Source organism: Gossypium hirsutum, chromosome A02 (assembly GCF_007990345.1).
Source record: "Gossypium hirsutum isolate 1008001.06 chromosome A02, Gossypium_hirsutum_v2.1, whole genome shotgun sequence".
Classification (NCBI taxonomy): Eukaryota; Viridiplantae; Streptophyta; class Magnoliopsida; order Malvales; family Malvaceae; genus Gossypium; species Gossypium hirsutum.
In genome coordinates this window covers 31,687,279-31,701,861 of record NC_053425.1, presented here as the reverse complement: position 1 = coordinate 31,701,861, position 14,583 = coordinate 31,687,279, and positions in this window count along the sequence as shown.

Here is a 14,583-nt window from a genome sequence, read left to right as displayed (position 1 = left end):
CAAATGTTTTTAATGGTTTAATAGGTAAATAAGTAATTAAACTTAAAAAATTAATAAAATCAAAAGCTATATTTTATTTCCATCATCTTCCCCACTGAATTTCAACCTAAAATTAGTCGTGGGAAAAGCTTTTGAGCTTGATTTTTAATGATTTTTACATTTTTGAGCTCGTTGCAGCTTAATATAGCTAGCCCATATCTCTATTTTTGAAACTGTTATAGATTTGAAATGATGCCATTGTTGAATGCTTGGTTATTTAGATGTTTTATGATAGTTTATTAATGTTTGAAGCTAGATATACAAGTTTTATAAAATGATTTTTGACAAAAATGAAAATTAAGGATTAAATTATAAACAAAAATATGGGCTGCTAGTAGTTTGGGTAAAATTTGGCCAGCATGGGCTTGTCCTTAATTGCATGAATTTGCAATTTTATTCGATAAGGACTAAATTGCAAAAATGTGAAATAATAGGGGTAAAAGTGTAATTTTTCCAAAATGTGTAAATTGTGTTAAATTTAATGAATTAATGATTAAATAAGTAAATTTTGTTATTATATAGATTCAAAAAAATGAGATTCAGATCTAGAACGGGGGAAAATAAAGTATCGGATTAGTCGACATAATTTGCCCTTACAGCAAACTAGGTAAGTTCGTATGCTGATAAACGTACTTAAATTGTGTTATAAATGCTTATTTATTATTGAATTGAATTGAATGCTGAATGGTCATGATTACAAGTAAGAATTGACAGAGTTATGACATCCAAAAGTCCCGTACGAACCTAGGAATAGTATAGGATACAAATGTCATGACATTAGGATTACTGAGAGGTGTTTACATGAAAGACCATGCCTGGGAAATTGGCATTGTATTGTGATTACGTGTAATACCATGTCTCAAACATTGTCATCGTTATATGATTTCGTATAAGACCCTATCTGGGACAGTGGCATCGATATGTGATAACATGTAAGACCATATCCAGGATATGGCATTGTACGAGCTATTGTGATTTCTAAGTATCCTTAACGATTCTGAATGGTTCAATGGGCATAGTTGAGACAAGAATGAATGTATGGTCGAAATAAGTAATATAGGTACGTACAAAATTTATGCGAGAATCGAATGAAAGTGGTGAGTTCATATTGCATCATGTATATATGAAATGAGAAAGATTTGTGTGTAAATATGTTTTATGCCAAAATGGGTTCATTTGGCTATATGGAGGTATAAATTGGATGTTAAATAAGGTTTGAGTTATGTTTGTTTTAACTATATATACATAAGGTATATAAAGTGAAAAATATCATTACTTGATGATAATTAACACGATACATCTTGGTTAAAGAAAATGTGAGGAATGTTGGTTTGAATAAATTTATATTGATAGTTGATTAGTATATGTAAACGCTTAATATGTGCTTATTTAATAAGATAAGTTTAATATCATTTGAGCTTACTAAGCTTTATAGCTAACTTTGTGTTATTTTCTATGTTTTATAGTGTTTCGGACGTTCGCTAGGGTTGAAAGTCAGAGGAGATTGCATCACATTCGTTATGTGTTCTAGGTGTGTGTGAGAGGTCTCAAGTTCAAGCCATGTCTTTGGCAAAATTCTGGTATATTTCTAAATAAAGCCTAAACCCCACTTAGTAGGTTTAAGTTTAAGTATTTGTATGTACATGTCAGAATGGGCCTATTGGCCTGGTGGTTAAGTGGAGTATTAGTATGCTGAAGGTCTAGTGTTCGAATCCCTTCGTGGGTATGAGGGAATATTTTTGCTTAGTTTGATGGTTGGGAGTTTAAGTTGTACTGAAAATCTGAGTAGTGGGTGGTTGAGATAAAGCAGGTAGTGGGATTTGAGTTATCAGTTTCATAAAATTCTCTCTGAAGAAAAATTAATCATCTCCCCTTTCACTCATTTTTCATTTTTTTTTCATTTTCCTCCTTCTGGTTGCTGAAAATCTACCTTTCTTCTACTCTTCATTCGCGTTTGATAGGTAAGTTTTGGTAGGTTCGATTTTCATTTGTTTGATGAATCATTTTGCTAAGGTTCTTTTGGTGTTTAGAAGATATTCGAGGGGCTGAGGGTCTGGAATCATCGCTGTAGATGTGTGGAATTTTCATTGTTCGAGCGAAGGTAACGCTTTTTGTTGGCTGGGGTGTTGGTTTTCATCTTGTGTTTTCGTTTAGGAATTGGGTTGAATGAGTAATTGATGAGTTACTAGTCAATTATAGGTTCTTGAGTGCTTAGAGGACGTTTTAGCATCAAACGATACTAGGCGTGTACCCGAAATACAAAAAAATAGGGTTCAGCAAAAAGTTAAAAAACCTCACTGTCTATACCACACGGACATGTGGTCGCCCACTTAGTAGGCTATGTTTCCTAACACGGGTGTGTGATCGACAAGGCTAGGCCATGCGTACAAGACACAGCCGTGTGATGACCAGGCAAGACGTGTGCGACACACGGGCTGGATTAATTTGGGCCATATGATCCACACGGCCAAGGCAAATTTGGGTTGTGTGGGCCACACAGGCGTGTGGACCATATGGGCGTGTGATCCCATTTTCACTGAATTGATTGCTAAGGTTGCACGAGTCACCCAAGTCGATTGTGAACCTACTGTAGGGTAAGCATTTCTAAGACCCCTAAATGTGTGAATGGACTGATTGATGAATATATATTGAGTATGATAATAGTATGCATGTATACATTTACTGGTTATATGTGCTGATATCATGAGATAGCACGTCATATATTGTATATTTCATTGCGTAGGGTTGGGTTGATTTTATTTGAAGGAAGTGTATTGAAAGGCTCTTAAGCCTAATATATTGGCAGCTCAGCTGCAAACTACTGTTTTGTGCCGCATTCGGTACTACCTAGAGTGTAGGGATAGGTGAGTTGATTTAATCCCCACATGGAGTGTAGGGTTGGACAGAGATGGTTTGTAGAGGCTAGTTGGGTAGGATTTTGTTATTGAATACTGTATTTCTGTTGTTGATACTATGCTGGGCTAAGGCCATTGTGCATACTGATATTGATGCTGAAAGGGGCTTAGGCCCAAGACTGTTTTTGACGGTGCACTGTGTTTACTGTTGTTTATTTTCTGTGGGATTACACACTGAGTTTACGTAAACTCACCCCTCTCTTTTTAATGTGCACAGGTAATTCCCAGACCTAAACGGATCGGGAGGACTCGATGGTGACCATAGTTTTTGGACTTTTACGATTTATAATTTATGATTTATGGCTTAAGTTACTGTGGTTTATTTGGATATAATTTGGAGACTTTTTGGGACTTTTGCTTAAGTTTGGTTTTTATTTATTTTTATGGATTTATAACTTCTAGATGTAGGAAACCTCGATTTTTGAAAAGGCAAATTTTTTTCTGAACAGGCGATTTATTCAAAATGGTTTTAAAAGCTTCCGCAACAAATTAGGTTTAAAACAATCGATTAAACGAGTAAGGATTTTGGAATTAATAAGAGATAAGAAAAGTAATTAAACAAAAATAGATTTATCGTAAAAACATTGTTTTCGAACACCCTATCATGTGATACTGCCAGATTTGGCCATAACGTTTGGGCTGAGTTTGGGTGTTACATTTAGTGGTATCAGAGCCAGGTTATAAAACTCAGCTGTGGATTTTGGGTTTTAAACCTTCTTTTGAAAACTGATTTTCAAATGGTTTGAAATGATTTGACTGAGTATATGGTACACCGAGTCTCCGGCGTCGATCCTGTAAGTATTTTGAAACTGATTTTTGTTTAAGTTGAAAATGTTATGATATTCCAAAACTAATGTAGGTAGTAAACTGTGAGGAAACTCCAGTTAGTACATACTGGAAACTGTAGTTAAACTAAAACTATAGTAACTATTAGAGACTACGACAAATGAAAACAAACTCTGAAATTATGATACTGCTTTACGTAAAACATTTGTTAATAAATATTGAAACTGTAACTGATTCATAAAATTCGTATTACAGATAAATCCAGTTAGACATGAGCGCACGAGGTATCCGCGGACGAGGTACTAGAGGCTGGGGTAGAGGCCGTTGAGGGGCTCGAGCTGAGTCCTCTTCACTGGGCAATATGCCAAATCTAGACACGAGTGAGACGCCAGTGTCGCCTGCTTCGGAGACTAGGTCTCAAGATCTCATGGCTGGGGACGGCACATTGTCCCAGGCCATGCTAAGGATATTAGAGAGGGTTGCTGGGCCTAATACTGGATCAGAGGGCCGTGGGTCAGTTACGAAACGACTCCGATGTAATGGAGCTGAGCTTTTTAGGGGTGTCACAAGAGTCGCCCCTAATATGGTCGATTACTAGATTGAGGCCACGGAGAGGATCATAAATGATCTAGATTGTACCCTTGAGCAGAAATTAAAGGGTGCAGTCTCACTGTTGCGGGATGACACTTATCAGCGGTAGCTAACTATTAAGGAGGGCACTCACCCTAAACATCTGACCTGGAAGTTATTTAAGATTGCCTTCCAGGGGAGATATATGGGGGCGAGATATGTGGATGCCCGTAAGAGGGAGTTCCTGAACCTTACTCAGGGAGATCGATCTGTGGCCGAGTATGAGGCCGACTTCCTGCGACTGAGCCGCTATGCATGAGGTATGATGGCGACTGAGTATGAGCGATGTGTTCGCTTTGAGGATGGCCTCAGGGATAATTTGGGAGTTCTGATAGCTCCGCAAAAGGAGCGTGATTTTTCTTCATTGGTTGAAAAGGTGAAGATTGTCGAGGAGGTTAAGCGCGTTGAGCATCAAAATCGTGACAGAGAAAGAGGTAAGAACAAGAGGGATTCTGAGCCCTCGAGTACTGTGCAGAGGCCTAAGAAGAAGGCCAGAGTTGATGGGCCGATTAGAGCTGGGCCCCCTGTTACTACTACTAGACTACAACCATGTGTTGACTGTGGTAGATGCCATTTGGGCGAATGCTGGAGGAGGACTGGGGCGTGTCTGAGGTGTGGATCATTGGATCACCATATTAGGGAATGTCCATTGAGGGTCGATCAGATGCAAGCTCAGGGTACTGGTACTATACAGCAACAGAGGGTAGCACATCATCCACCGAGAGGCCCTAATCAAGCTAGGGGCGGTAACGGTATAAGCCGTGTCAGAGAGTAGCGGGCAGAGGTGCTGGACAGACTGAGGTGAGGTATTCGTCTCTAATATATGCTAACGTCGCTGAGAAGATAGAGATTCTCCAAACGTCATTATGGGTACGTTCCTTATTCATGATGTACCTTATATTGTATTGATAGATATAGGATCCACTCACTCCTATATAGCCTGTATTGTGTCTGAAAAATTGGGGATATTGGTTGAGAGCACTACGAGTGAGGTTACTGTACTGAGTTTGTTGGGGTATTCTATAAGGGTTAACAAGTTATTTAGAGATGTCCCTTTAGAGGTTCAAGGGGAAACCCTTCTTGCTGATCCGATGGAGCTTCCATTTGGGGAGTTTGACTTAATATTGGGAATGGATTGGTTAGTTAAGCACTATGTCAGTTTGGATTGTGCAACCAAGAGGGTTGTATTGAAAACTGAGGAGGATAATGAGGTGGTCATGATAGGAGAACGTTGGAATTTTTTGGCTAACATGATCTCTGCACTAGTGGCTAAGAAACTAGTTCGTAAAGAATGTGAGACATACTTGGCCTATGTAAGTGTCTCGAACAAGTTGACCATTAAGAACAAGTATCCACTTCCAAGGATAAATTATTATTTTACTAGTTCCAAGGGGCATCTGTGTTTTCCAAGATTGATCTGCATTCTGGATATCTTAGCTGAAGGTTAAGGAAGCTGATGTATTTAAGACAACATTTAGGACTCGTTATGGACAATACAAGTTCCTAGTGATGCCATTTGGACTGACGAATGCATCAGCAACTTTTATAGATCTAATGAACTGAGTATTTCAGCCTTATCTGGATCGGTTTGTGGTGGTGTTCATCGACGACAAACTGGTCTATTTGAGGATTGAGAATGAGCATGAGGAGCACCTTAAAGTTGTTCTTCAGACTTTGAGGGAAAAACAGCTCTATGCTAAGTTTAGCAAGTGTGAGTTCTGGTTGCGTAAAGTAACATTTCTAGGTCATGTGGTTTCTGCTGAGAGGATTTGTGTTGACCCTCAAAAGATTGAGGCTGTGTTGGACTGGAAGCAACCTAGGAATGTGTCTAAGATCCATAGTTTTTTGGGGCTGGCGGGTTATTATCGGCAGTTTGTGGAAAGCTTCTCGTTGATTGCAACACCCTTAACTAAATTGTTACGTAAGGGGTACCGTTTAACTGGACTGATGTGCAACAAAAGAGTTTTGAGAAGCTCAAGACTGTACTGACTAAGGCCCCTGTTCTGATACAGCCTGAATCTGGAAAGGAGTTCACAGTTTATAGTGATGCATCACATGTTGGTTTGGGATGTGTGTTGATGCTGGATGGTAAGGTGGTAACATATGTGTCTTGTCAATTTAAGACACATGAGGCGAATTATCCGACATATGATTTGGAGCTGGCCGCCGTGGTATTTACATTGAAAATCTATAGGCATTATCTGTACGATGAGAAGTGTATCATCTACACTGAGCACAAAAGCCTCAAGTATCTCCTTACTTAGAAGGAGCTGAATCTTAGGCAGCATAGATGGATCAAGCTGCTTAAGGACTATGATTGCACCATTGAGTACCATCCTGGCATGGCCAATGTAGTGGCCGATGCTTTGAGCAGTAGGGCTATGACTTATCTGAGGGCGATGTTTGCTCGCCTTAGTTTATTTGATTATGGTAGTCTATTAGCTCAGCTTCAGGTTAAACCGATATGGATTGAGTAGATTAAGGGTAAGCAGTTGGAGGAGGAGTCTTTGGGTCTTCGGTCTTGATAGGTTGAGAGTGGTAGCACTATGGATTTTGGACTGAAGTGATGGGGTACTCTACTTTTGTGGGAGAATCTGTGTGCCGAATAAAACTGATTTGAGCCAGTCTATACTGAGAGAGACACATAGTAGCACTTATGCTATGCATCTTAGTAGAAATAAGATGTATCAAGACCTTCGTGAGTTATATTGGTGGCCAGGGTTGAAACGTGACGTTACTGATTTTGTGGTGAGATGTCTAACGTGCCAGCAGGTTAAGACTGAGCATTAGTTACCTTCGGGTTTGCTGCAGCCAGTTAAGATTCCTCTACGGAAGTGAAGCCTGTAACTATAGATTTCATTAGTGGGTTGCCTCTAACACCCACTAAGAAGGATTCAATATGGGTTATCGTAGACAGATTGACCAAGTCCGCTCACTACTGATTATTCTCTACAGAAGCTAGCGAAGCTTTATAATTTTGAGATAGTGAGACTGTATGGGGTACCGTTTTCAATCATCTCTATCAGATATACTCGTTTCACATCTCGATTTTAGAGAAAATTGCATGAGGCTCTGGGTTTAAGGTTGGACTTTAGTACTGCGTTCCATCCTCAGACCAATGGTCAATCTGACAGGGTGATTCAGATACTAGAGGACATGTTAAGGAGCTGTGTTATTAATTTTCGAGGCAATTGGGAGGATTATCTGCAGTTAGCGGAGTTTGCCTATAACAATAGTTACTAGTCCAGCATCCAGATGGCAACTTATGAGGCACTATATGGTCACTCCCTTATGTTGGACTGAGTTGGGCAAGTGACGTGTATTGGGTCCTAAATTGGTTTTCGAGATAGAGGATAAGGTTAGATTAATTCGAGTTCATTTGAAAGCAGTTCCTGACAGGTAAAAGTCTTATGTGGATCTAAAGAGATATGAGATTGAGTATTCTGTGGGGACTCCGTATTTCTCAAGGTCTCGCCATAGAAAAAGGTTTTGAGGTTTGGTCGTAAAGGCAAATGAGCCCTAGATTTATTGGACCTTACCGTATTTTGAAACGAGTGGGACCAGTTGCTTATCAGTTGGAGCCACCTCTAGAGTTGGATCGTATTCATGACGTGTTCCACATCTCTATGTTAAGGTGCTATCACTTTGATCCTACTTATATTGTCCCTGTTGAGGAGATTGAAGTTAGGCCAGACTTGACCTTTGAGGAGAAGCCTGTCCAGATTCTGGATCGTGACATAAAGGTTCTGATAAGGAAGTCTATCCCTTTGGTAAAGGTTCTATGGCATAATCATAGCACTGAGGAGGCCACGTGGGAACTTGAGGATGTGATGCGTCAGTAGTAGCCTTACCTTTTTTGACCAGGTAAATTTCAAAGACGAAATTTTCTTTTAGGGGGTAGAGTTGTAATGCCCCCAAAAAAATTTTTTGTTATTGTGAAAATGTGACACAATTGAGTATCTGCTTCAGTGGTTATATGTTCTAGGTGGTGTGTGTGAGAGGTCCCAAGTTCAAGTCATGTCTTTGGCAAAATTCTGGTATTTTCTGAATAAAACCTAAACCCCGCTCAGTAGGTTTAAGTTAAGTATTTGTAATTACATGTCAGAATGAGCCTGTTGGTCTGGTGGTTAAGTGGAGTATTAGTATGCTAGAGGTCTGGTGTTTGAATCCCTGGGTGGGCAATAGGGAATATTTTTGCTCGGTTTGATGGTTTGGAGTTTGAGTTGTACTAAAAATCTAAGAAGTGGGTGGTTGAGATAGAGTAGGTAGTGGGATTTGAGTTATCAGTTTCCCAAAATTCTCTCTGCAGAAAAACTGATCATCTTCCCTTTTTCCTTTTTCTTCTTTTTTTTTGTTTTCCTCTTTTCAGTTGTCGAATCTCTGCCTTTCTTCCACTATCCATTCGTGTCTGATAGGTAAGTTTTGGTAGGTTCAATTTTTATTTGTTTGACGAATCATTTTACTAAGGGTCTTTTGGTGTTTAAAAGATATTCGAGGGGCTGAGGGTCTGGAATCGTCGCTATAGGTGCGTGGATTTTACATTGTTCGAGTGAAGGTAACACTTTCTGTTGGTTTAGGTGTTGGTTTTCATCTTGTGTTTTCGTTTAGGAATTGGGTTGAATAAGTAATTGATGAGTTACTGGTCAATTTTAGGTTTCAGAGTGCTCAGGGGACATTTTAGCATCAAATGATACCATGTGTGTACCCAAAACGCAGAAAATGGGATTCAGAGAAAAGCTGAAAAACCCCACTGTCGATGTCACATAGGCGTGTGGTCACCCGTGTGGTAGGTCTTGTGCCCTAACACATGCGTGTGATTGACGAGGCCATGCCGTGCGCATAAGACACGGCCGTGTGATGGCCAGGCAAGCTGTGTGCGACACATGGGCTGGACTAATTTTAGGCCGTGTGGGCCACACGAGCATGTGGGTCCACATGGGTAACCCACACGAGTGTGTGGGATTTTGGGCCAGACAGTGTGACCCACACCGCCAAGGCAAATTTGGGCCGTGTGGGCCACATGGGTGCGTGAGCCCATTTTCACTGAATTGATTGCTAAGGTTGCACGGGTCGCCCAAGTCAACTGTGAACCTAATGTAAGGTCGTTAAGCATTACTTGGACCCCTAATTGTTTGAACAGACTGATTCATGGATATATATTGAGTATGATAATAATATGCATGTATACATTTACTAGTTATATGTACTGATATCATGAATAGCATGTCATGTATTGTATGTTGCATTGGATGGGGTTTGGTTGATTTTATTTGGAGGAAGTGTACTGAAAGGCTCTTAAACCTAATATACTGGCAGCTCAGCTACAAACTACTATGTTGTGTCGCATTCGGTACTACCTGGAGTGTAGGGATGGGTAGGTTGATTTAATTCTCACATGGCATGTAGGGTTGGACGGAGATGGTGTGTAGAGGCTGGTTGGGTAGGACATTGTTACTGAATACTGTATTTCTGTTATTAATACTGTGATGGGCTAAGGCTCTTGTGCATACTGATACTGATATTGAAAGGGGCCTAAGCCCAAGGCTATTTTTTACGGTGCACTGTGTTTACTGTTGTTTGTTTTCTGTGGGATTACACACTGAGTTTATGTAAACTCACCCCTCTCTATTTAATGTGCACAGGTAATCCCCAGACCTAAATGGATCGGTCGGCAGAGGACTCGATGGTGACCACAGTTTTTGGACATTTACGATTTATAATTTATGATTTATAGCTTAAGTTACCGTGGTTTATTTGGATGTAATTTGAGGACTTTTTGGGACTTTTTCTTAAGTTTGGTTTTTATTTATTTTTATGGATTTATAATTGCTAGACGTAGGAAAACTCGATTTTTGAAAAGGCAAAGTTTTCTCTAAACACACGACTAACTCAAAACGGTTTTAAAAGCTTCCGCAATGAATTGTGTTTAAAACAATCGATTAAATGAGTAAGGATTTTGGAATTAATAAGAGATAAGAAAAGTAATTAAATAGAAATGGGTAAATGGGTAAATTCATCCTATTCTAGATTAACCTTTTTCATTTTTATCTTTATTAAAAATAGGATAAATTTTACTAAAGCTTCATCTTTAGTACTTAAAAAAAGAATCCAACTAAATCTAGAATAGTCATCAACAAACACAAAAGCATATTGGTTTCCGCCCAAGCTAGTTGTCTTAATAGGACCAAACAAGTCTATGTGAATTAGTTGAAGAACTCTACTAGTTGATACATCATTAATAGGTTTGAAAGAAACTCTTTTATGTTTACCTTAACACGTGCGTCACAAACTTTATCTAATTCAAAATCAATTTTAGGTAATCCTCTCACTAAATCATTTTTAACTAGCTTATGCATATGCTCATACTAGAATGTCCTAGTTTTCTATGCCATAATAAAGAATTATTTTCATTTTTAGCACCAAGATATATGAGTGAATCATGAAAATCTTCAAAATGCGCCATATAAACATTTCTTATCCTATATCCTACAAACACAATCTTATTAGACACAATGTCAAATATTTTACAACCATTAGACTAAAAAATGACATTGAGTGAATTCTCCACCATGAAGTAATGCTCATTTTTCTACAGACAAAATTAAACTTTGATTTTTGTACCCAAATTCTTTTGGGCCATAAGAATTAATTCTTATAATTTTAATCCCTTTAGGTATCCATTTTGAAAGGATGCATTTATCCTAAGTATTTATGAGTCCTTTATGGACCCATATACTTTTAATAAGTTTTCCTTTGTAAAAATTTTGGGGACCTCTATGTTTATAGAAATTAAAGCTAGTTTTGACATAGTTTTGTTTTGAACTTTCTCCTTTTAAAATTCTTTTTGGTAAAACTTTATTAGAGTGAGTTTTTTCACTCTTAAACAACTCAAGTTGCTTTTGATGATCATCATGAGCTTTAGAAAGTAAATTATGCAAGCCAAAATTCTTTTTCTCAAAATATTTGCTTGCATATCATTTATCTTACTTTCAAGTTCATGCTTGACTTTAGAGAGTGAATTATTTTCATCTTTTAGTTTTGAAATAGTTTCTCTATATTTTGAAACCATTAATTCAAAATCCAAACCCAACTCATCATAGGCATCTTGTAACTCATCAAAAGGATAATAAATTCAATTGGATGAGTTAGAAGTTACCTTAGAGTTGTCGATGGCCATGAGGTAAAGGTTTGCTACTTTTTGATCTTCATTGTTGGATAACAACATGAGCCTTGAGTTTTTGTTTTCTTAACCCTCTTTTATTCCATTGAAAACAATCAAACTTGATATGTCTCGACTTCTTGCATTCATAGCATATGATGGGGACTTTCTCATTGGTAGATTCAATCTTGTGTCCTTCATTCTTTTAGAATTTTCTTCCTTTATTGGACCTCATAAACCTCTTGAATCCTCTTGCAAACATGGCCATATATTGATCCTTATCCACATCTTCACTAGAATCACCTTCTTCTATTGTGGACTTAAGGGCAATACCAACCTTCTTCTTTTCAACTTTGTCTTCTCCTTTATTCGCTCATTTCATGAGTGAGTAAAGAACCAATTAGCTCATCTAATGAAAGAGTCTCCAACTTTTTAGTTTCCTCTTTGGCTATAACTTTGGCATCCTAATAAATTAGAAAACTTCTAAGCATTTTCCACACTACCTTTTCATTCGGATAGGTCTTCCCATAGGATTTAAACTCATTGATGATGATGGTGAATCTATCGGACATAGCTTTCATGTCCTTATTGAGTTTCATTATAAACGTCTTATAATTGAGGGTGAGAATTCCCACCTTTGATTTATTGGTTTGATCAGTACCCTCATGAGTGACCTCAAATTTGTCTGAAATTTCCTTGGCATTGGCATATGTTGATACCCTACTATACTCTTCCGGACCAAGTGTACAAAAAAAGTCTGCATGACCTTGGCGTTGACTTGTATGCTTCTCCTATCTTCATCGTTCCATTCCTTCTTGCACTTTGGAACTAAGATCTATCATGTTTTCTTTTGAGGTATGGATAGACAATCCATGATGATGTCCCATATGGCAAGATCGTTGGCTTATATGAACAACAACATTCTAGCCTTTAATATGAATAATTTTCACTATTGAAGTAAGGAGGTTTATTAATGAATTGAGACTCGCCAACAATAATGGAGTCGGAAGAAGACCATCTTGTGTGGTTTGAATTGATGGAAGTTGAACTATCTCGAGGATCTTCTCTTAGTTGTTAGACCGTCTTTTAGAGGCTAGCTTTGATACCAAATTTTTATATAAATATTTAATAAATATATTTTACATAAAATTTCACTAACATTATCAATGAACCATAATAAATTTTTATATGTTTATATAAACATATTTTGAACTTCAATTTATGGAAATTAGCGAGTCTCCACAGTTTCTTAATGATCTTTTTACTTGGAAGAGGCCATTATTAATTTTGATTACACTCACTTTTTTTAAAAAATAAAAAAATAATTGGGTTTTTATAGAAATAAAAAAAATACACATAATTACAAAAATAATAGTATTTTTAGGTTAATTACGAAAACATGTCATTTTTTACAATAAAGTTAGGTGTCACCTGATTAGTTGATAGCACCACCTTTTTTTTCCCTAACCATCATGCGATAAAATATAATTTTTTATTGGTGTCACCTAACACATTGGCGGCACCGAACTGAAGTGTGATAAATTAAAACCTTCAGGGGCCTAATATGAAACTTTCCCCTTCTAGATTGGTTGTTGAAAAAAAGAGAACTTAAAAGTGCCGCCTATGGCACCAAATATGTTTTAGGGGATAATTTCTTCATAAACTCTTCTTTGCTTACTATTTTCTTTTTAAGGTACTTTCATTTTTTAAAATAACCACTTTAGTCCCTCTCATTGCATGAAACTTGTTCTTTTTCATTCTTTTTTTACATAAAAAGATGGTGGCTAAATTTTAATTTTAATCCTTCTATTATTTTTAGATTATATAATAATGATTCATTTTTTATTTTGATCCTTATATTTGGCTTAATTTTGAAATTCAATCTCTATATTTTATTTTTGAAAGAAAACTTTAATTTTGACATAATTTGATATATAAACTCTTATAATGCTATTAGTGAAATTAAATACTTTATTCTTTTTAAAATAATGAAGTGAATTTTTAAGAAATATTACCACCGTTAAAATTTTCTATTAAATTCAAATTCATTACTATGTCCCTTTTTGTTATATGGATAAAAAGAGAGTTTTTTTTTTAATTTCAAAATGTTACACTAGCAAATTTAACAAAAGAATTATAATGATGTAAACAAATAGACCTAAATTTTTTAGTTAAAAAATAAAGTAACTAAACTCTTGAAAATAAAAGTAGAAAAACTAAATTTAAAATATACGAAGAATATAATAATATTGTATTTTAACCTTTACATCTTTACCCTATATTTAATCTAAAAATAGTTAATTCAGTGCAAAGGGTGAGCATATATACATTAAAGGGTCATATATATAGTTTAAATGTCATATATTCAATATTTGAAGTCCCTACAAAATGGAAGCACCTAAAAAGAAATAATAAATAAGGGAGGGTTTATGAAGCAATTATTCCTTAAAACATATCTGTGCTACTACACTTTTAAGTGACACACTTAAAGTAGTTTTACAACGACTAATCTAAAAGGGAAAAGTTTCATATCAGATCCTTGGACGTTTTGATTTATCATATTTCAGTGTATTACCGCTAATGTGTCAGACAACACCAATAAATATATATTTTTAAAACTTGATGATTGCATGATGGTTATGGAAAAAGAGAGTGATGTGGCCAACTAATTGGACGACACCCAATGTTAGCGTAAAAAATAATCTATTTTCATAATTAATCTAAAATATTATCATTTCCGTAATTATTTATTTTTTGTGTTATTTTTAAAAAAAACCAAATTAATTGTTTTTTAAATCAATTTGCTTCCTTCAAATGGCTTAAGTCCAACCAACGTATCATGGGCCGTACACGAATAATCAAGTGCACAACCTTCCAATTTCAATTTAAGAAGCATTCTACTTGTTTTAAGTGATTAAAACAAATAAAACTTTCCTCTAAAAGTCTTATTCAAGATCCCCAAATTGGACTTATCGTCAAATTCAGTGGCCAGCCTTTGACTTTATATTCCTATTGGGACTCTGATTTCAAATCACTATAAATACCACCGCCCAT